Source organism: Fringilla coelebs, assembly GCF_963513975.1.
Source record: "Fringilla coelebs genome assembly, chromosome: 19".
NCBI lineage: Eukaryota > Metazoa > Chordata > Aves > Passeriformes > Fringillidae > Fringilla > Fringilla coelebs.
The window spans coordinates 6348533-6371390 of record NC_140045.1 but is presented as its reverse complement, the minus strand read 5'-3'; positions in this window follow the sequence as shown (position 1 = coordinate 6371390).

Below are 22858 nucleotides of genomic sequence, written 5' to 3'. Positions count from 1 at the left end.
GCTTGAAATTGGAAGGAAAGCCTCAGATTTAGCAGCCAGAGCTTCAGGAGGAGCAGCAGCGAGCACAGCATCGCTTTTGCAGCAGCTCCTTCCATGTGCATGTTTTTGGGAGTGGAAAGGCTTGCAGAGTGTTCAAGTAGCTTTTTCTCTCCGCTGGAAAGCTGCACGCTCAGTGCCAGTGTTCTGCAACTTCTTTCTTCACGTTTCAGCAGCTAGCACGCTCTCCGTGTGCTGGAGAAGCGGGCGAAGCTTCCTTGCCGGAGAAGCGGCACCTTCGCCGGCAGAGAGCATCCTGCCGGCCGCGGTGCGCTCCGGAGCGGGGGCTTGTGCCGAAAGAGGCCGGGAACAGGCGCTTACCTTCGGACAGCTCCGGATGCCCGTCTAATGCGTCTCTTGTCGCCTACACGGCAGGGAAAAGCTTTTCCACTCTGTCTAGGAAGGAGAAAGTGTGCCAGCACAGCAAATGCCTCCCGGACTTTCCCTGCAATTCAGCAAGTGCTTTGCAGCTTGAAATTGGAAGGAAAGCCTCAGATTTAGCAGCCAGAGCTTCAGGAGGAGCAGCAGCGAGCACAGCATCGCTTTTGCAGCAGCTTTTTTTATGTGCATGTTTTTGGGAGTGGAAAGGCTTGCAGAGTGTTCAAGTAGCTTTTTCTCTCCGCTGGAAAGCTGCACGCTCAGTGCCAGTGTTCTGCAGCTTCTTTCTTCGCGTTTCAGCAGCTAGCACGCTCTCCGTGTGCAGGAGAAGCGGCTGAGGCTTCCTTGCCGGAGAAGCGGCACCTTCGCCGGCAGCGAGCATCCTGCCGGCCGCGGTGCGCTCCGGAGCGGGGGCTTGTGCCGAAAGAGGCCGGGAACAGGCGCTTACCTTCGGACAGCTCCGGATGCCCGTCTAATGCGTCTCTTGTCGCCTACACGGCAGGGAAAAGCTTTTCCACTCTGTCTAGGAAGGAGAAAGTGTGCCAGCACAGCAAATGCCTCCCGGACTTTCCCTGCAATTCAGCATGTGCTTTGCAGCTTGAAATTGGAAGGAAAGCCTCAGATTTAGCAGCCAGAGCTTCAGGAGGAGCAGCAGCGAGCACAGCATCGCTTTTGCAGCAGCTTTTTTTATGTGCATGTTTTTGGGAGTGGAAAGGCTTGCAGAGTGTTCAAGTAGCTTTTTCTCTCCGCTGGAAAGCTGCACGCTCAGTGCCAGTGTTCTGCAGCTTCTTTCTTCGCGTTTCAGCAGCTAGAACGCTCTCCGTGTGCAGGAGAAGCGGCTGAGGCTTCCTTGCCGGAGAAGCGGCACCTTCGCCGGCAGAGAGCATCCTGCCGGCCGCGGTGCGCTCCGGAGCGGGGGCTTGTGCCGAAAGAGGCCGGACACAGGCGCTTACCTTCGGACAGTTCCGGATGCCCGTCCAATGCGTCTCTTGTCGCCTACACGGCAGGGAAAAGCTTTTCCACTCTGTCTAGGAAGGAGAAAGTGTGCCAGCACAGCAAATGCCTCCCGGACTTTCCCTGCAATTCAGCAAGTGCTTTGCAGCTTGAAATTGGAAGGAAAGCCTCAGATTTAGCAGCCAGAGCTTCAGGAGGAGCAGCAGCGAGCACAGCATCGCTTTTGCAGCAGCTTTTTTTATGTGCATGTTTTTGGGAGTGGAAAGGCTTGCAGAGTGTTAAAGTAGCTTTTTCTCTCCGCTGGAAAGCTGCACGCTCAGTGCCAGTGTTCTGCAGCTTCTTTCTTCACGTTTCAGCAGCTAGCGCGCTGTCCGTGTGCAGGAGAAGCGGCTGAGGCTTCCTTGCCGGAGAAGCGGCACCTTCGCCGGCAGCGAGCATCCTGCCGGCCGCGGTGCGCTCCGGAGCGGGGGCTTGTGCCGAAAGAGGCCGGGAACAGGCGCTTACCTTCGGACAGCTCCGGATGCCCGTCTAATGCGTCTCTTGTCGCCTACACGGCAGGGAAAAGCTTTTCCACTCTGTCTAGGAAGGAGAAAGTGTGCCAGCACAGCAAATGCCTCCCGGACTTTCCCTGCAGTTCAGGAAGTGCTTTGCAGCTTGAAATTGGAAGGAAAGCCTCAGATTTAGCAGCCAGAGCTTCAGGAGGAGCAGCAGCGAGCACAGCATCGCTTTTGCAGCAGCTCCTTCCATGTGCATGTTTTTGGGAGTGGAAAGGCTTGCAGAGTGTTCAAGTAGCTTTTTCTCTCCGCTGGAAAGCTGCACGCTCAGTGCCAGTGTTCTGCAGCTTCTTTCTTCACGTTTCAGCAGCTAGCGCGCTGTCCGTGTGCAGGAGAAGCGGCTGAGGCTTCCTTGCCGGAGAAGCGGCACCTTCGCCGGCAGAGAGCATCCTGCCGGCCGCGGTGCGCTCCGGAGCGGGGGCTTGTGCCGAAAGAGGCCGGCAACAGGCGCTTACCTTCGGACAGCTCCGGATGCCCGTCTAATGCGTCTCTTGTCGCCTACACGGCAGGGAAAAGCTTTTCCACTCTGTCTAGGAAGGAGAAAGTGTGCCAGCACAGCAAATGCCTCCCGGACTTTCCCTGCAATTCAGCAAGTGCTTTGCAGCTTGAAATTGGAAGGAAAGCCTCAGATTTAGCAGCCAGAGCTTCAGGAGGAGCAGCAGCGAGCACAGCATCGCTTTTGCAGCAGCTCCTTCCATGTGCATGTTTTTGGGAGTGGAAAGGCTTGCAGAGTGTTCAAGTAGCTTTTTCTCTCCGCTGGAAAGCTGCACGCTCAGTGCCAGTGTTCTGCAACTTCTTTCTTCACGTTTCAGCAGCTAGCACGCTCTCCGTGTGCTGGAGAAGCGGGCGAAGCTTCCTTGCCGGAGAAGCGGCACCTTCGCCGGCAGAGAGCATCCTGCCGGCCGCGGTGCGCTCCGGAGCGGGGGCTTGTGCCGAAAGAGGCCGGGAACAGGCGCTTACCTTCGGACAGCTCCGGATGCCCGTCCAATGCGTCTCTTGTCGCCTACACGGCAGGGAAAAGCTTTTCCACTCTGTCTAGGAAGGAGAAAGTGTGCCAGCACAGCAAATGCCTCCCGGACTTTCCCTGCAATTCAGCAAGTGCTTTGCAGCTTGAAATTGGAAGGAAAGCCTCAGATTTAGCAGCCAGAGCTTCAGGAGGAGCAGCAGCGAGCACAGCATCGCTTTTGCAGCAGCTCCTTCCATGTGCATGTTTTTGGGAGTGGAAAGGCTTGCAGAGTGTTCAAGTAGCTTTTTCTCTCCGCTGGAAAGCTGCACGCTCAGTGCCAGTGTTCTGCAACTTCTTTCTTCACGTTTCAGCAGCTAGCACGCTCTCCGTGTGCTGGAGAAGCGGGCGAAGCTTCCTTGCCGGAGAAGCGGCACCTTCGCCGGCAGAGAGCATCCTGCCGGCCGCGGTGCGCTCCGGAGCGGGGGCTTGTGCCGAAAGAGGCCGGGAACAGGCGCTTACCTTCGGACAGCTCCGGATGCCCGTCTAATGCGTCTCTTGTCGCCTACACGGCAGGGAAAAGCTTTTCCACTCTGTCTAGGAAGGAGAAAGTGTGCCAGCACAGCAAATGCCTCCCGGACTTTCCCTGCAATTCAGCAAGTGCTTTGCAGCTTGAAATTGGAAGGAAAGCCTCAGATTTAGCAGCCAGAGCTTCAGGAGGAGCAGCAGCGAGCACAGCATCGCTTTTGCAGCAGCTTTTTTTATGTGCATGTTTTTGGGAGTGGAAAGGCTTGCAGAGTGTTCAAGTAGCTTTTTCTCTCCGCTGGAAAGCTGCACGCTCAGTGCCAGTGTTCTGCAGCTTCTTTCTTCGCGTTTCAGCAGCTAGCACGCTCTCCGTGTGCAGGAGAAGCGGCTGAGGCTTCCTTGCCGGAGAAGCGGCACCTTCGCCGGCAGCGAGCATCCTGCCGGCCGCGGTGCGCTCCGGAGCGGGGGCTTGTGCCGAAAGAGGCCGGGAACAGGCGCTTACCTTCGGACAGCTCCGGATGCCCGTCTAATGCGTCTCTTGTCGCCTACACGGCAGGGAAAAGCTTTTCCACTCTGTCTAGGAAGGAGAAAGTGTGCCAGCACAGCAAATGCCTCCCGGACTTTCCCTGCAATTCAGCATGTGCTTTGCAGCTTGAAATTGGAAGGAAAGCCTCAGATTTAGCAGCCAGAGCTTCAGGAGGAGCAGCAGCGAGCACAGCATCGCTTTTGCAGCAGCTTTTTTTATGTGCATGTTTTTGGGAGTGGAAAGGCTTGCAGAGTGTTCAAGTAGCTTTTTCTCTCCGCTGGAAAGCTGCACGCTCAGTGCCAGTGTTCTGCAGCTTCTTTCTTCGCGTTTCAGCAGCTAGCACGCTCTCCGTGTGCAGGAGAAGCGGCTGAGGCTTCCTTGCCGGAGAAGCGGCACCTTCGCCGGCAGCGAGCATCCTGCCGGCCGCGGTGCGCTCCGGAGCGGGGGCTTGTGCCGAAAGAGGCCGGGAACAGGCGCTTACCTTCGGACAGCTCCGGATGCCCGTCTAATGCGTCTCTTGTCGCCTACACGGCAGGGAAAAGCTTTTCCACTCTGTCTAGGAAGGAGAAAGTGTGCCAGCACAGCAAATGCCTCCCGGACTTTCCCTGCAATTCAGCATGTGCTTTGCAGCTTGAAATTGGAAGGAAAGCCTCAGATTTAGCAGCCAGAGCTTCAGGAGGAGCAGCAGCGAGCACAGCATCGCTTTTGCAGCAGCTCCTTCCATGTGCATGTTTTTGGGAGTGGAAAGGCTTGCAGAGTGTTCAAGTAGCTTTTTCTCTCCGCTGGAAAGCTGCACGCTCAGTGCCAGTGTTCTGCAGCTTCTTTCTTCACGTTTCAGCAGCTAGCACGCTCTCCGTGTGCTGGAGAAGCGGGCGAGGCTTCCTTGCCGGAGAAGCGGCACCTTCGCCGGCAGAGAGCATCCTGCCGGCCGCGGTGCGCTCCGGAGCGGGGGCTTGTGCCGACAGAGGCCGGGAACAGGCGCTTACCTTCGGACAGCTCCGGATCCCCGTCCAATGCGTCTCTTGTCGCCTACACGGCAGGGAAAAGCTTTTCCACTCTGTCTAGGAAGGAGAAAGTGTGCCAGCACAGCAAATGCCTCCCGGACTTTCCCTGCAATTCAGCAAGTGCTTTGCAGCTTGAAATTGGAAGGAAAGCCTCAGATTTAGCAGCCAGAGCTTCAGGAGGAGCAGCAGCGAGCACAGCATCGCTTTTGCAGCAGCTCCTTCCATGTGCATGTTTTTGGGAGTGGAAAGGCTTGCAGAGTGTTAAAGTAGCTTTTTCTCTCCGCTGGAAAGCTGCACGCTCAGTGCCAGTGTTCTGCAGCTTCTTTCTTCACGTTTCAGCAGCTAGCGCGCTCTCCGTGTGCAGGAGAAGCGGCTGAGGCTTCCTTGCCGGAGAAGCGGCACCTTCGCCGGCAGAGAGCATCCTGCCGGCCGCGGTGCGCTCCGGAGCGGGGGTTTGTGCCGAAAGAGGCCGGGAACAGGCGCTTACCTTCGGACAGCTCCGGATGCCCGTCTAATGCGTCTCTTGTCGCCTACACGGCAGGGAAAAGCTTTTCCACTCTGTCTAGGAAGGAGAAAGTGTGCCAGCACAGCAAATGCCTCCCGGACTTTCCCTGCAATTCAGCATGTGCTTTGCAGCTTGAAATTGGAAGGAAAGCCTCAGATTTAGCAGCCAGAGCTTCAGGAGGAGCAGCAGCGAGCACAGCATCGCTTTTGCAGCAGCTCCTTCCATGTGCATGTTTTTGAGAGTGGAAAGGCTTGCAGAGTGTTCAAGTAGCTTTTTCTCTCCGCTGGAAAGCTGCACGCTCAGTGCCAGTGTTCTGCAGCTTCTTTCTTCGCGTTTCAGCAGCTAGAACGCTCTCCGTGTGCAGGAGAAGCGGCTGAGGCTTCCTTGCCGGAGAAGCGGCACCTTTGCCGGCAGAGAGCATTCTGCCGGCCGCGGTGCGCTCCGGAGCGGGGGCTTGTGCCGAAAGAGGCCGGACACAGGCGCTTACCTTCGGACAGCTCCGGATGCCCGTCCAATGCGTCTCTTGTCGCCTACACGGCAGGGAAAAGCTTTTCCACTCTGTCTAGGAAGGAGAAAGTGTGCCAGCACAGCAAATGCCTCCCGGACTTTCCCTGCAATTCAGCAAGTGCTTTGCAGCTTGAAATTGGAAGGAAAGCCTCAGATTTAGCAGCCAGAGCTTCAGGAGGAGCAGCAGCGAGCACAGCATCGCTTTTGCAGCAGCTTTTTTTATGTGCATGTTTTTGGGAGTGGAAAGGCTTGCAGAGTGTTAAAGTAGCTTTTTCTCTCCGCTGGAAAGCTGCACGCTCAGTGCCAGTGTTCTGCAGCTTCTTTCTTCACGTTTCAGCAGCTAGCGCGCTGTCCGTGTGCAGGAGAAGCGGCTGAGGCTTCCTTGCCGGAGAAGCGGCACCTTCGCCGGCAGCGAGCATCCTGCCGGCCGCGGTGCGCTCCGGAGCGGGGGCTTGTGCCGAAAGAGGCCGGCAACAGGCGCTTACCTTCGGACAGCTCCGGATGCCCGTCTAATGCGTCTCTTGTCGCCTACACGGCAGGGAAAAGCTTTTCCACTCTGTCTAGGAAGGAGAAAGTGTGCCAGCACAGCAAATGCCTCCCGGACTTTCCCTGCAATTCAGCATGTGCTTTGCAGCTTGAAATTGGAAGGAAAGCCTCAGATTTAGCAGCCAGAGCTTCAGGAGGAGCAGCAGCGAGCACAGCATCGCTTTTGCAGCAGCTCCTTCCATGTGCATGTTTTTGGGAGTGGAAAGGCTTGCAGAGTGTTCAAGTAGCTTTTTCTCTCCGCTGGAAAGCTGCACGCTCAGTGCCAGTGTTCTGCAGCTTCTTTCTTCACGTTTCAGCAGCTAGCACGCTCTCCGTGTGCTGGAGAAGCGGGCGAGGCTTCCTTGCCGGAGAAGCGGCACCTTCGCCGGCAGAGAGCATCCTGCCGGCCGCGGTGCGCTCCGGAGCGGGGGCTTGTGCCGACAGAGGCCGGGAACAGGCGCTTACCTTCGGACAGCTCCGGATCCCCGTCCAATGCGTCTCTTGTCGCCTACACGGCAGGGAAAAGCTTTTCCACTCTGTCTAGGAAGGAGAAAGTGTGCCAGCACAGCAAATGCCTCCCGGACTTTCCCTGCAATTCAGCAAGTGCTTTGCAGCTTGAAATTGGAAGGAAAGCCTCAGATTTAGCAGCCAGAGCTTCAGGAGGAGCAGCAGCGAGCACAGCATCGCTTTTGCAGCAGCTCCTTCCATGTGCATGTTTTTGGGAGTGGAAAGGCTTGCAGAGTGTTAAAGTAGCTTTTTCTCTCCGCTGGAAAGCTGCACGCTCAGTGCCAGTGTTCTGCAGCTTCTTTCTTCACGTTTCAGCAGCTAGCGCGCTCTCCGTGTGCAGGAGAAGCGGCTGAGGCTTCCTTGCCGGAGAAGCGGCACCTTCGCCGGCAGAGAGCATCCTGCCGGCCGCGGTGCGCTCCGGAGCGGGGGTTTGTGCCGAAAGAGGCCGGGAACAGGCGCTTACCTTCGGACAGCTCCGGATGCCCGTCTAATGCGTCTCTTGTCGCCTACACGGCAGGGAAAAGCTTTTCCACTCTGTCTAGGAAGGAGAAAGTGTGCCAGCACAGCAAATGCCTCCCGGACTTTCCCTGCAATTCAGCATGTGCTTTGCAGCTTGAAATTGGAAGGAAAGCCTCAGATTTAGCAGCCAGAGCTTCAGGAGGAGCAGCAGCGAGCACAGCATCGCTTTTGCAGCAGCTCCTTCCATGTGCATGTTTTTGAGAGTGGAAAGGCTTGCAGAGTGTTCAAGTAGCTTTTTCTCTCCGCTGGAAAGCTGCACGCTCAGTGCCAGTGTTCTGCAGCTTCTTTCTTCGCGTTTCAGCAGCTAGAACGCTCTCCGTGTGCAGGAGAAGCGGCTGAGGCTTCCTTGCCGGAGAAGCGGCACCTTTGCCGGCAGAGAGCATTCTGCCGGCCGCGGTGCGCTCCGGAGCGGGGGCTTGTGCCGAAAGAGGCCGGACACAGGCGCTTACCTTCGGACAGCTCCGGATGCCCGTCCAATGCGTCTCTTGTCGCCTACACGGCAGGGAAAAGCTTTTCCACTCTGTCTAGGAAGGAGAAAGTGTGCCAGCACAGCAAATGCCTCCCGGACTTTCCCTGCAATTCAGCAAGTGCTTTGCAGCTTGAAATTGGAAGGAAAGCCTCAGATTTAGCAGCCAGAGCTTCAGGAGGAGCAGCAGCGAGCACAGCATCGCTTTTGCAGCAGCTTTTTTTATGTGCATGTTTTTGGGAGTGGAAAGGCTTGCAGAGTGTTAAAGTAGCTTTTTCTCTCCGCTGGAAAGCTGCACGCTCAGTGCCAGTGTTCTGCAGCTTCTTTCTTCACGTTTCAGCAGCTAGCGCGCTGTCCGTGTGCAGGAGAAGCGGCTGAGGCTTCCTTGCCGGAGAAGCGGCACCTTCGCCGGCAGCGAGCATCCTGCCGGCCGCGGTGCGCTCCGGAGCGGGGGCTTGTGCCGAAAGAGGCCGGCAACAGGCGCTTACCTTCGGACAGCTCCGGATGCCCGTCTAATGCGTCTCTTGTCGCCTACACGGCAGGGAAAAGCTTTTCCACTCTGTCTAGGAAGGAGAAAGTGTGCCAGCACAGCAAATGCCTCCCGGACTTTCCCTGCAGTTCAGCAAGTGCTTTGCAGCTTGAAATTGGAAGGAAAGCCTCAGATTTAGCAGCCAGAGCTTCAGGAGGAGCAGCAGCGAGCACAGCATCGCTTTTGCAGCAGCTCCTTCCATGTGCATGTTTTTGGGAGTGGAAAGGCTTGCAGAGTGTTCAAGTAGCTTTTTCTCTCCGCTGGAAAGCTGCACGCTCAGTGCCAGTGTTCTGCAGCTTCTTTCTTCACGTTTCAGCAGCTAGCGCGCTGTCCGTGTGCAGGAGAAGCGGCTGAGGCTTCCTTGCCGGAGAAGCGGCACCTTCGCCGGCAGAGAGCATCCTGCCGGCCGCGGTGCGCTCCGGAGCGGGGGCTTGTGCCGAAAGAGGCCGGCAACAGGCGCTTACCTTCGGACAGCTCCGGATGCCCGTCTAATGCGTCTCTTGTCGCCTACACGGCAGGGAAAAGCTTTTCCACTCTGTCTAGGAAGGAGAAAGTGTGCCAGCACAGCAAATGCCTCCCGGACTTTCCCTGCAATTCAGCAAGTGCTTTGCAGCTTGAAATTGGAAGGAAAGCCTCAGATTTAGCAGCCAGAGCTTCAGGAGGAGCAGCAGCGAGCACAGCATCGCTTTTGCAGCAGCTCCTTCCATGTGCATGTTTTTGGGAGTGGAAAGGCTTGCAGAGTGTTCAAGTAGCTTTTTCTCTCCGCTGGAAAGCTGCACGCTCAGTGCCAGTGTTCTGCAACTTCTTTCTTCACGTTTCAGCAGCTAGCACGCTCTCCGTGTGCTGGAGAAGCGGGCGAAGCTTCCTTGCCGGAGAAGCGGCACCTTCGCCGGCAGAGAGCATCCTGCCGGCCGCGGTGCGCTCCGGAGCGGGGGCTTGTGCCGAAAGAGGCCGGGAACAGGCGCTTACCTTCGGACAGCTCCGGATGCCCGTCCAATGCGTCTCTTGTCGCCTACACGGCAGGGAAAAGCTTTTCCACTCTGTCTAGGAAGGAGAAAGTGTGCCAGCACAGCAAATGCCTCCCGGACTTTCCCTGCAATTCAGCAAGTGCTTTGCAGCTTGAAATTGGAAGGAAAGCCTCAGATTTAGCAGCCAGAGCTTCAGGAGGAGCAGCAGCGAGCACAGCATCGCTTTTGCAGCAGCTCCTTCCATGTGCATGTTTTTGGGAGTGGAAAGGCTTGCAGAGTGTTCAAGTAGCTTTTTCTCTCCGCTGGAAAGCTGCACGCTCAGTGCCAGTGTTCTGCAACTTCTTTCTTCACGTTTCAGCAGCTAGCACGCTCTCCGTGTGCTGGAGAAGCGGGCGAAGCTTCCTTGCCGGAGAAGCGGCACCTTCGCCGGCAGAGAGCATCCTGCCGGCCGCGGTGCGCTCCGGAGCGGGGGCTTGTGCCGAAAGAGGCCGGGAACAGGCGCTTACCTTCGGACAGCTCCGGATGCCCGTCTAATGCGTCTCTTGTCGCCTACACGGCAGGGAAAAGCTTTTCCACTCTGTCTAGGAAGGAGAAAGTGTGCCAGCACAGCAAATGCCTCCCGGACTTTCCCTGCAATTCAGCAAGTGCTTTGCAGCTTGAAATTGGAAGGAAAGCCTCAGATTTAGCAGCCAGAGCTTCAGGAGGAGCAGCAGCGAGCACAGCATCGCTTTTGCAGCAGCTTTTTTTATGTGCATGTTTTTGGGAGTGGAAAGGCTTGCAGAGTGTTCAAGTAGCTTTTTCTCTCCGCTGGAAAGCTGCACGCTCAGTGCCAGTGTTCTGCAGCTTCTTTCTTCGCGTTTCACCTGCTAGCACGCTCTCCGTGTGCAGGAGAAGCGGCTGAGGCTTCCTTGCCGGAGAAGCGGCACCTTCGCCGGCAGCGAGCATCCTGCCGGCCGCGGTGCGCTCCGGAGCGGGGGCTTGTGCCGAAAGAGGCCGGGAACAGGCGCTTACCTTCGGACAGCTCCGGATGCCCGTCTAATGCGTCTCTTGTCGCCTACACGGCAGGGAAAAGCTTTTCCACTCTGTCTAGGAAGGAGAAAGTGTGCCAGCACAGCAAATGCCTCCCGGACTTTCCCTGCAATTCAGCATGTGCTTTGCAGCTTGAAATTGGAAGGAAAGCCTCAGATTTAGCAGCCAGAGCTTCAGGAGGAGCAGCAGCGAGCACAGCATCGCTTTTGCAGCAGCTTTTTTTATGTGCATGTTTTTGGGAGTGGAAAGGCTTGCAGAGTGTTCAAGTAGCTTTTTCTCTCCGCTGGAAAGCTGCACGCTCAGTGCCAGTGTTCTGCAGCTTCTTTCTTCGCGTTTCAGCAGCTAGCACGCTCTCCGTGTGCAGGAGAAGCGGCTGAGGCTTCCTTGCCGGAGAAGCGGCACCTTCGCCGGCAGCGAGCATCCTGCCGGCCGCGGTGCGCTCCGGAGCGGGGGCTTGTGCCGAAAGAGGCCGGGAACAGGCGCTTACCTTCGGACAGCTCCGGATGCCCGTCTAATGCGTCTCTTGTCGCCTACACGGCAGGGAAAAGCTTTTCCACTCTGTCTAGGAAGGAGAAAGTGTGCCAGCACAGCAAATGCCTCCCGGACTTTCCCTGCAATTCAGCATGTGCTTTGCAGCTTGAAATTGGAAGGAAAGCCTCAGATTTAGCAGCCAGAGCTTCAGGAGGAGCAGCAGCGAGCACAGCATCGCTTTTGCAGCAGCTTTTTTTATGTGCATGTTTTTGGGAGTGGAAAGGCTTGCAGAGTGTTCAAGTAGCTTTTTCTCTCCGCTGGAAAGCTGCACGCTCAGTGCCAGTGTTCTGCAGCTTCTTTCTTCGCGTTTCAGCAGCTAGCACGCTCTCCGTGTGCAGGAGAAGCGGCTGAGGCTTCCTTGCCGGAGAAGCGGCACCTTCGCCGGCAGCGAGCATCCTGCCGGCCGCGGTGCGCTCCGGAGCGGGGGCTTGTGCCGAAAGAGGCCGGGAACAGGCGCTTACCTTCGGACAGCTCCGGATGCCCGTCTAATGCGTCTCTTGTCGCCTACACGGCAGGGAAAAGCTTTTCCACTCTGTCTAGGAAGGAGAAAGTGTGCCAGCACAGCAAATGCCTCCCGGACTTTCCCTGCAATTCAGCATGTGCTTTGCAGCTTGAAATTGGAAGGAAAGCCTCAGATTTAGCAGCCAGAGCTTCAGGAGGAGCAGCAGCGAGCACAGCATCGCTTTTGCAGCAGCTCCTTCCATGTGCATGTTTTTGGGAGTGGAAAGGCTTGCAGAGTGTTCAAGTAGCTTTTTCTCTCCGCTGGAAAGCTGCACGCTCAGTGCCAGTGTTCTGCAGCTTCTTTCTTCACGTTTCAGCAGCTAGCACGCTCTCCGTGTGCTGGAGAAGCGGGCGAGGCTTCCTTGCCGGAGAAGCGGCACCTTCGCCGGCAGAGAGCATCCTGCCGGCCGCGGTGCGCTCCGGAGCGGGGGCTTGTGCCGACAGAGGCCGGGAACAGGCGCTTACCTTCGGACAGCTCCGGATCCCCGTCCAATGCGTCTCTTGTCGCCTACACGGCAGGGAAAAGCTTTTCCACTCTGTCTAGGAAGGAGAAAGTGTGCCAGCACAGCAAATGCCTCCCGGACTTTCCCTGCAATTCAGCAAGTGCTTTGCAGCTTGAAATTGGAAGGAAAGCCTCAGATTTAGCAGCCAGAGCTTCAGGAGGAGCAGCAGCGAGCACAGCATCGCTTTTGCAGCAGCTCCTTCCATGTGCATGTTTTTGGGAGTGGAAAGGCTTGCAGAGTGTTAAAGTAGCTTTTTCTCTCCGCTGGAAAGCTGCACGCTCAGTGCCAGTGTTCTGCAGCTTCTTTCTTCACGTTTCAGCAGCTAGCGCGCTCTCCGTGTGCAGGAGAAGCGGCTGAGGCTTCCTTGCCGGAGAAGCGGCACCTTCGCCGGCAGAGAGCATCCTGCCGGCCGCGGTGCGCTCCGGAGCGGGGGTTTGTGCCGAAAGAGGCCGGGAACAGGCGCTTACCTTCGGACAGCTCCGGATGCCCGTCTAATGCGTCTCTTGTCGCCTACACGGCAGGGAAAAGCTTTTCCACTCTGTCTAGGAAGGAGAAAGTGTGCCAGCACAGCAAATGCCTCCCGGACTTTCCCTGCAATTCAGCATGTGCTTTGCAGCTTGAAATTGGAAGGAAAGCCTCAGATTTAGCAGCCAGAGCTTCAGGAGGAGCAGCAGCGAGCACAGCATCGCTTTTGCAGCAGCTCCTTCCATGTGCATGTTTTTGAGAGTGGAAAGGCTTGCAGAGTGTTCAAGTAGCTTTTTCTCTCCGCTGGAAAGCTGCACGCTCAGTGCCAGTGTTCTGCAGCTTCTTTCTTCGCGTTTCAGCAGCTAGAACGCTCTCCGTGTGCAGGAGAAGCGGCTGAGGCTTCCTTGCCGGAGAAGCGGCACCTTTGCCGGCAGAGAGCATTCTGCCGGCCGCGGTGCGCTCCGGAGCGGGGGCTTGTGCCGAAAGAGGCCGGACACAGGCGCTTACCTTCGGACAGCTCCGGATGCCCGTCCAATGCGTCTCTTGTCGCCTACACGGCAGGGAAAAGCTTTTCCACTCTGTCTAGGAAGGAGAAAGTGTGCCAGCACAGCAAATGCCTCCCGGACTTTCCCTGCAATTCAGCAAGTGCTTTGCAGCTTGAAATTGGAAGGAAAGCCTCAGATTTAGCAGCCAGAGCTTCAGGAGGAGCAGCAGCGAGCACAGCATCGCTTTTGCAGCAGCTTTTTTTATGTGCATGTTTTTGGGAGTGGAAAGGCTTGCAGAGTGTTAAAGTAGCTTTTTCTCTCCGCTGGAAAGCTGCACGCTCAGTGCCAGTGTTCTGCAGCTTCTTTCTTCACGTTTCAGCAGCTAGCGCGCTGTCCGTGTGCAGGAGAAGCGGCTGAGGCTTCCTTGCCGGAGAAGCGGCACCTTCGCCGGCAGCGAGCATCCTGCCGGCCGCGGTGCGCTCCGGAGCGGGGGCTTGTGCCGAAAGAGGCCGGCAACAGGCGCTTACCTTCGGACAGCTCCGGATGCCCGTCTAATGCGTCTCTTGTCGCCTACACGGCAGGGAAAAGCTTTTCCACTATGTCTAAGAAGGAGAAAGTGTGCCAGCACAGCAAATGCCTCCCGGACTTTCCCTGCAGTTCAGCAAGTGCTTTGCAGCTTGAAATTGGAAGGAAAGCCTCAGATTTAGCAGCCAGAGCTTCAGGAGGAGCAGCAGCGAGCACAGCATCGCTTTTGCAGCAGCTCCTTCCATGTGCATGTTTTTGGGAGTGGAAAGGCTTGCAGAGTGTTCAAGTAGCTTTTTCTCTCCGCTGGAAAGCTGCACGCTCAGTGCCAGTGTTCTGCAGCTTCTTTCTTCACGTTTCAGCAGCTAGCGCGCTGTCCGTGTGCAGGAGAAGCGGCTGAGGCTTCCTTGCCGGAGAAGCGGCACCTTCGCCGGCAGAGAGCATCCTGCCGGCCGCGGTGCGCTCCGGAGCGGGGGCTTGTGCCGAAAGAGGCCGGCAACAGGCGCTTACCTTCGGACAGCTCCGGATGCCCGTCTAATGCGTCTCTTGTCGCCTACACGGCAGGGAAAAGCTTTTCCACTCTGTCTAGGAAGGAGAAAGTGTGCCAGCACAGCAAATGCCTCCCGGACTTTCCCTGCAATTCAGCAAGTGCTTTGCAGCTTGAAATTGGAAGGAAAGCCTCAGATTTAGCAGCCAGAGCTTCAGGAGGAGCAGCAGCGAGCACAGCATCGCTTTTGCAGCAGCTCCTTCCATGTGCATGTTTTTGGGAGTGGAAAGGCTTGCAGAGTGTTCAAGTAGCTTTTTCTCTCCGCTGGAAAGCTGCACGCTCAGTGCCAGTGTTCTGCAACTTCTTTCTTCACGTTTCAGCAGCTAGCACGCTCTCCGTGTGCTGGAGAAGCGGGCGAAGCTTCCTTGCCGGAGAAGCGGCACCTTCGCCGGCAGAGAGCATCCTGCCGGCCGCGGTGCGCTCCGGAGCGGGGGCTTGTGCCGAAAGAGGCCGGGAACAGGCGCTTACCTTCGGACAGCTCCGGATGCCCGTCCAATGCGTCTCTTGTCGCCTACACGGCAGGGAAAAGCTTTTCCACTCTGTCTAGGAAGGAGAAAGTGTGCCAGCACAGCAAATGCCTCCCGGACTTTCCCTGCAATTCAGCAAGTGCTTTGCAGCTTGAAATTGGAAGGAAAGCCTCAGATTTAGCAGCCAGAGCTTCAGGAGGAGCAGCAGCGAGCACAGCATCGCTTTTGCAGCAGCTCCTTCCATGTGCATGTTTTTGGGAGTGGAAAGGCTTGCAGAGTGTTCAAGTAGCTTTTTCTCTCCGCTGGAAAGCTGCACGCTCAGTGCCAGTGTTCTGCAACTTCTTTCTTCACGTTTCAGCAGCTAGCACGCTCTCCGTGTGCTGGAGAAGCGGGCGAAGCTTCCTTGCCGGAGAAGCGGCACCTTCGCCGGCAGAGAGCATCCTGCCGGCCGCGGTGCGCTCCGGAGCGGGGGCTTGTGCCGAAAGAGGCCGGGAACAGGCGCTTACCTTCGGACAGCTCCGGATGCCCGTCTAATGCGTCTCTTGTCGCCTACACGGCAGGGAAAAGCTTTTCCACTCTGTCTAGGAAGGAGAAAGTGTGCCAGCACAGCAAATGCCTCCCGGACTTTCCCTGCAATTCAGCAAGTGCTTTGCAGCTTGAAATTGGAAGGAAAGCCTCAGATTTAGCAGCCAGAGCTTCAGGAGGAGCAGCAGCGAGCACAGCATCGCTTTTGCAGCAGCTTTTTTTATGTGCATGTTTTTGGGAGTGGAAAGGCTTGCAGAGTGTTCAAGTAGCTTTTTCTCTCCGCTGGAAAGCTGCACGCTCAGTGCCAGTGTTCTGCAGCTTCTTTCTTCGCGTTTCACCTGCTAGCACGCTCTCCGTGTGCAGGAGAAGCGGCTGAGGCTTCCTTGCCGGAGAAGCGGCACCTTCGCCGGCAGCGAGCATCCTGCCGGCCGCGGTGCGCTCCGGAGCGGGGGCTTGTGCCGAAAGAGGCCGGGAACAGGCGCTTACCTTCGGACAGCTCCGGATGCCCGTCTAATGCGTCTCTTGTCGCCTACACGGCAGGGAAAAGCTTTTCCACTCTGTCTAGGAAGGAGAAAGTGTGCCAGCACAGCAAATGCCTCCCGGACTTTCCCTGCAATTCAGCATGTGCTTTGCAGCTTGAAATTGGAAGGAAAGCCTCAGATTTAGCAGCCAGAGCTTCAGGAGGAGCAGCAGCGAGCACAGCATCGCTTTTGCAGCAGCTCCTTCCATGTGCATGTTTTTGGGAGTGGAAAGGCTTGCAGAGTGTTCAAGTAGCTTTTTCTCTCCGCTGGAAAGCTGCACGCTCAGTGCCAGTGTTCTGCAGCTTCTTTCTTCGCGTTTCAGCAGCTAGCACGCTCTCCGTGTGCAGGAGAAGCGGCTGAGGCTTCCTTGCCGGAGAAGCGGCACCTTCGCCGGCAGCGAGCATCCTGCCGGCCGCGGTGCGCTCCGGAGCGGGGGCTTGTGCCGAAAGAGGCCGGGAACAGGCGCTTACCTTCGGACAGCTCCGGATGCCCGTCTAATGCGTCTCTTGTCGCCTACACGGCAGGGAAAAGCTTTTCCACTCTGTCTAGGAAGGAGAAAGTGTGCCAGCACAGCAAATGCCTCCCGGACTTTCCCTGCAATTCAGCATGTGCTTTGCAGCTTGAAATTGGAAGGAAAGCCTCAGATTTAGCAGCCAGAGCTTCAGGAGGAGCAGCAGCGAGCACAGCATCGCTTTTGCAGCAGCTTTTTTTATGTGCATGTTTTTGGGAGTGGAAAGGCTTGCAGAGTGTTCAAGTAGCTTTTTCTCTCCGCTGGAAAGCTGCACGCTCAGTGCCAGTGTTCTGCAGCTTCTTTCTTCGCGTTTCAGCAGCTAGAACGCTCTCCGTGTGCAGGAGAAGCGGCTGAGGCTTCCTTGCCGGAGAAGCGGCACCTTTGCCGGCAGAGAGCATTCTGCCGGCCGCGGTGCGCTCCGGAGCGGGGGCTTGTGCCGAAAGAGGCCGGACACAGGCGCTTACCTTCGGACAGCTCCGGATGCCCGTCCAATGCGTCTCTTGTCGCCTACACGGCAGGGAAAAGCTTTTCCACTCTGTCTAGGAAGGAGAAAGTGTGCCAGCACAGCAAATGCCTCCCGGACTTTCCCTGCAATTCAGCAAGTGCTTTGCAGCTTGAAATTGGAAGGAAAGCCTCAGATTTAGCAGCCAGAGCTTCAGGAGGAGCAGCAGCGAGCACAGCATCGCTTTTGCAGCAGCTTTTTTTATGTGCATGTTTTTGGGAGTGGAAAGGCTTGCAGAGTGTTAAAGTAGCTTTTTCTCTCCGCTGGAAAGCTGCACGCTCAGTGCCAGTGTTCTGCAGCTTCTTTCTTCACGTTTCAGCAGCTAGCGCGCTGTCCGTGTGCAGGAGAAGCGGCTGAGGCTTCCTTGCCGGAGAAGCGGCACCTTCGCCGGCAGCGAGCATCCTGCCGGCCGCGGTGCGCTCCGGAGCGGGGGCTTGTGCCGAAAGAGGCCGGGAACAGGCGCTTACCTTCGGACAGCTCCGGATGCCCGTCTAATGCGTCTCTTGTCGCCTACACGGCAGGGAAAAGCTTTTCCACTCTGTCTAGGAAGGAGAAAGTGTGCCAGCACAGCAAATGCCTCCCGGACTTTCCCTGCAGTTCAGCAAGTGCTTTGCAGCTTGAAATTGGAAGGAAAGCCTCAGATTTAGCAGCCAGAGCTTCAGGAGGAGCAGCAGCGAGCACAGCATCGCTTTTGCAGCAGCTCCTTCCATGTGCATGTTTTTGGGAGTGGAAAGGCTTGCAGAGTGTTCAAGTAGCTTTTTCTCTCCGCTGGAAAGCTGCACGCTCAGTGCCAGTGTTCTGCAGCTTCTTTCTTCACGTTTCAGCAGCTAGCGCGCTGTCCGTGTGCAGGAGAAGCGGCTGAGGCTTCCTTGCCGGAGAAGCGGCACCTTCGCCGGCAGAGAGCATCCTGCCGGCCGCGGTGCGCTCCGGAGCGGGGGCTTGTGCCGAAAGAGGCCGGCAACAGGCGCTTACCTTCGGACAGCTCCGGATGCCCGTCTAATGCGTCTCTTGTCGCCTACACGGCAGGGAAAAGCTTTTCCACTCTGTCTAGGAAGGAGAAAGTGTGCCAGCACAGCAAATGCCTCCCGGACTTTCCCTGCAATTCAGCAAGTGCTTTGCAGCTTGAAATTGGAAGGAAAGCCTCAGATTTAGCAGCCAGAGCTTCAGGAGGAGCAGCAGCGAGCACAGCATCGCTTTTGCAGCAGCTCCTTCCATGTGCATGTTTTTGGGAGTGGAAAGGCTTGCAGAGTGTTCAAGTAGCTTTTTCTCTCCGCTGGAAAGCTGCACGCTCAGTGCCAGTGTTCTGCAGCTTCTTTCTTCACGTTTCAGCAGCTAGCGCGCTGTCCGTGTGCAGGAGAAGCGGCTGAGGCTTCCTTGCCGGAGAAGCGGCACCTTCGCCGGCAGAGAGCATCCTGCCGGCCGCGGTGCGCTCCGGAGCGGGGGCTTGTGCCGAAAGAGGCCGGCAACAGGCGCTTACCTTCGGACAGCTCCGGATGCCCGTCTAATGCGTCTCTTGTCGCCTACACGGCAGGGAAAAGCTTTTCCACTCTGTCTAGGAAGGAGAAAGTGTGCCAGCACAGCAAATGCCTCCCGGACTTTCCCTGCAATTCAGCAAGTGCTTTGCAGCTTGAAATTGGAAGGAAAGCCTCAGATTTAGCAGCCAGAGCTTCAGGAGGAGCAGCAGCGAGCACAGCATCGCTTTTGCAGCAGCTCCTTCCATGTGCATGTTTTTGGGAGTGGAAAGGCTTGCAGAGTGTTCAAGTAGCTTTTTCTCTCCGCTGGAAAGCTGCACGCTCAGTGCCAGTGTTCTGCAACTTCTTTCTTCACGTTTCAGCAGCTAGCACGCTCTCCGTGTGCTGGAGAAGCGGGCGAAGCTTCCTTGCCGGAGAAGCGGCACCTTCGCCGGCAGAGAGCATCCTGCCGGCCGCGGTGCGCTCCGGAGCGGGGGCTTGTGCCGAAAGAGGCCGGGAACAGGCGCTTACCTTCGGACAGCTCCGGATGCCCGTCTAATGCGTCTCTTGTCGCCTACACGGCAGGGAAAAGCTTTTCCACTCTGTCTAGGAAGGAGAAAGTGTGCCAGCACAGCAAATGCCTCCCGGACTTTCCCTGCAATTCAGCAAGTGCTTTGCAGCTTGAAATTGGAAGGAAAGCCTCAGATTTAGCAGCCAGAGCTTCAGGAGGAGCAGCAGCGAGCACAGCATCGCTTTTGCAGCAGCTTTTTTTATGTGCATGTTTTTGGGAGTGGAAAGGCTTGCAGAGTGTTCAAGTAGCTTTTTCTCTCCGCTGGAAAGCTGCACGCTCAGTGCCAGTGTTCTGCAGCTTCTTTCTTCGCGTTTCACCTGCTAGCACGCTCTCCGTGTGCAGGAGAAGCGGCTGAGGCTTCCTTGCCGGAGAAGCGGCACCTTCGCCGGCAGCGAGCATCCTGCCGGCCGCGGTGCGCTCCGGAGCGGGGGCTTGTGCCGAAAGAGGCCGGGAACAGGCGCTTACCTTCGGACAGCTCCGGATGCCCGTCTAATGCGTCTCTTGTCGCCTACACGGCAGGGAAAAGCTTTTCCACTCTGTCTAGGAAGGAGAAAGTGTGCCAGCACAGCAAATGCCTCCCGGACTTTCCCTGCAATTCAGCATGTGCTTTGCAGCTTGAAATTGGAAGGAAAGCCTCAGATTTAGCAGCCAGAGCTTCAGGAGGAGCAGCAGCGAGCACAGCATCGCTTTTGCAGCAGCTCCTTCCATGTGCATGTTTTTGGGAGTGGAAAGGCTTGCAGAGTGTTCAAGTAGCTTTTTCTCTCCGCTGGAAAGCTGCACGCTCAGTGCCAGTGTTCTGCAGCTTCTTTCTTCACGTTTCAGCAGCTAGCGCGCTGTCCGTGTGCAGGAGAAGCGGCTGAGGCTTTCTTGCCGGAGAAGCGGCACCTTCGCCGGCAGAGAGCATCCTGCCGGCCGCGGTGCGCTCCGGAGCGGGGGCTTGTGCCGAAAGAGGCCGGGAACAGGCGCTTACCTTCGGACAGCTCCGGATGCCCGTCTAATGCGTCTCTTGTCGCCTACACGGCAGGGAAAAGCTTTTCCACTCTGTCTAGGAAGGAGAAAGTGTGCCAGCACAGCAAATGCCTCCCGGACTTTCCCTGCAATTCAGCAAGTGCTTTGCAGCTTGAAATTGGAAGGAAAGCCTCAGATTTAGCAGCCAGAGCTTCAGGAGGAGCAGCAGCGAGCACAGCATCGCTTTTGCAGCAGCTCCTTCCATGTGCATGTTTTTGGGAGTGGAAAGGCTTGCAGAGTGTTCAAGTAGCTTTTTCTCTCCGCTGGAAATCTGCACGCTCAGTGCCAGTGTTCTGCAGCTTCTTTCTTCACGTTTCAGCAGCTAGCACGCTCTCCGTGTGCTGGAGAAGCGGGCGAGGCTTCCTTGCCGGAGAAGCGGCACCTTCGCCGGCAGAGAGCATCCTGCCGGCCGCGGTGCGCTCCGGAGCGGGGGCTTGTGCCGACAGAGGCCGGCAACAGGCGCTTACCTTCGGACAGCTCCGGATGCCCGTCCAATGCGTCTCTTGTCGCCTACACGGCAGGGAAAAGCTTTTCCACTCTGTCAAAGAAGGAGAAAGTGTGCCAGCACAGCAAATGCCTCCCGGACTTTCCCTGCAATTCAGCAAGTGCTTTGCAGCTTGAAATTGGAAGGAAAGCCTCACATTTAGCAGCCAGAGCTTCAGGAGGAGCAGCAGCGAGCACAGCATCGCTTTTGCAGCAGCTTTTTTTATGTGCATGTTTTTGGGAGTGGAAAGGCTTGCAGAGTGTTCAAGTAGCTTTTTATCTCCGCTGGAAAGCTGCACGCTCAGTGCCAGTGTTCTGCAGCTTCTTTCTTCACGTTTCAGCAGCTAGCGCGCTCTCCGTGTGCAGGAGAAGCGGCTGAGGCTTCCTTGCCGGAGAAGCGGCACCTTCGCCGGCAGAGAGCATCCTGCCGGCCGCGGTGCGCTCCGGAGCGGGGGCTTGTGCCGAAAGAGGCCGGGAACAGGCGCTTACCTTCGGACAGCTCCGGATGCCCGTCTAATGCGTCTCTTGTCGCCTACACGGCAGGGAAAAGCTTTTCCACTCTGTCTAGGAAGGAGAAAGTGTGCCAGCACAGCAAATGCCTCCCGGACTTTCCCTGCAATTCAGCATGTGCTTTGCAGCTTGAAATTGGAAGGAAAGCCTCAGATTTAGCAGCCAGAGCTTCAGGAGGAGCAGCAGCGAGCACAGCATCGCTTTTGCAGCAGCTCCTTCCATGTGCATGTTTTTGGGAGTGGAAAGGCTTGCAGAGTGTTCAAGTAGCTTTTTCTCTCCGCTGGAAAGCTGCACGCTCAGTGCCAGTGTTCTGCAGCTTCTTTCTTCACGTTTCAGCAGCTAGCACGCTCTCCGTGTGCTGGAGAAGCGGGCGAGGCTTCCTTGCCGGAGAAGCGGCACCTTCGCCGGCAGAGAGCATCCTGCCGGCCGCGGTGCGCTCCGGAGCGGGGGCTTGTGCCGACAGAGGCCGGGAACAGGCGCTTACCTTCGGACAGCTCCGGATCCCCGTCCAATGCGTCTCTTGTCGCCTACACGGCAGGGAAAAGCTTTTCCACTCTGTCTAGGAAGGAGAAAGTGTGCCAGCACAGCAAATGCCTCCCGGACTTTCCCTGCAATTCAGCAAGTGCTTTGCAGCTTGAAATTGGAAGGAAAGCCTCAGATTTAGCAGCCAGAGCTTCAGGAGGAGCAGCAGCGAGCACAGCATCGCTTTTGCAGCAGCTCCTTCCATGTGCATGTTTTTGGGAGTGGAAAGGCTTGCAGAGTGTTAAAGTAGCTTTTTCTCTCCGCTGGAAAGCTGCACGCTCAGTGCCAGTGTTCTGCAGCTTCTTTCTTCACGTTTCAGCAGCTAGCGCGCTCTCCGTGTGCAGGAGAAGCGGCTGAGGCTTCCTTGCCGGAGAAGCGGCACCTTCGCCGGCAGAGAGCATCCTGCCGGCCGCGGTGCGCTCCGGAGCGGGGGTTTGTGCCGAAAGAGGCCGGGAACAGGCGCTTACCTTCGGACAGCTCCGGATGCCCGTCTAATGCGTCTCTTGTCGCCTACACGGCAGGGAAAAGCTTTTCCACTCTGTCAAAGAAGGAGAAAGTGTGCCAGCACAGCAAATGCCTCCCGGACTTTCCCTGCAATTCAGCATGTGCTTTGCAGCTTGAAATTGGAAGGAAAGCCTCAGATTTAGCAGCCAGAGCTTCAGGAGGAGCAGCAGCGAGCACAGCATCGCTTTTGCAGCAGCTCCTTCCATGTGCATGTTTTTGAGAGTGGAAAGGCTTGCAGAGTGTTCAAGTAGCTTTTTCTCTCCGCTGGAAAGCTGCACGCTCAGTGCCAGTGTTCTGCAGCTTCTTTCTTCGCGTTTCAGCAGCTAGAACGCTCTCCGTGTGCAGGAGAAGCGGCTGAGGCTTCCTTGCCGGAGAAGCGGCACCTTTGCCGGCAGAGAGCATTCTGCCGGCCGCGGTGCGCTCCGGAGCGGGGGCTTGTGCCGAAAGAGGCCGGACACAGGCGCTTACCTTCGGACAGCTCCGGATGCCCGTCCAATGCGTCTCTTGTCGCCTACACGGCAGGGAAAAGCTTTTCCACTCTGTCTAGGAAGGAGAAAGTGTGCCAGCACAGCAAATGCCTCCCGGACTTTCCCTGCAATTCAGCAAGTGCTTTGCAGCTTGAAATTGGAAGGAAAGCCTCAGATTTAGCAGCCAGAGCTTCAGGAGGAGCAGCAGCGAGCACAGCATCGCTTTTGCAGCAGCTTTTTTTATGTGCATGTTTTTGGGAGTGGAAAGGCTTGCAGAGTGTTAAAGTAGCTTTTTCTCTCCGCTGGAAAGCTGCACGCTCAGTGCCAGTGTTCTGCAGCTTCTTTCTTCACGTTTCAGCAGCTAGCGCGCTGTCCGTGTGCAGGAGAAGCGGCTGAGGCTTCCTTGCCGGAGAAGCGGCACCTTCGCCGGCAGCGAGCATCCTGCCGGCCGCGGTGCGCTCCGGAGCGGGGGCTTGTGCCGAAAGAGGCCGGGAACAGGCGCTTACCTTCGGACAGCTCCGGATGCCCGTCTAATGCGTCTCTTGTCGCCTACACGGCAGGGAAAAGCTTTTCCACTCTGTCTAGGAAGGAGAAAGTGTGCCAGCACAGCAAATGCCTCCCGGACTTTCCCTGCAATTCAGCAAGTGCTTTGCAGCTTGAAATTGGAAGGAAAGCCTCAGATTTAGCAGCCAGAGCTTCAGGAGGAGCAGCAGCGAGCACAGCATCGCTTTTGCAGCAGCTTTTTTTATGTGCATGTTTTTGGGAGTGGAAAGGCTTGCAGAGTGTT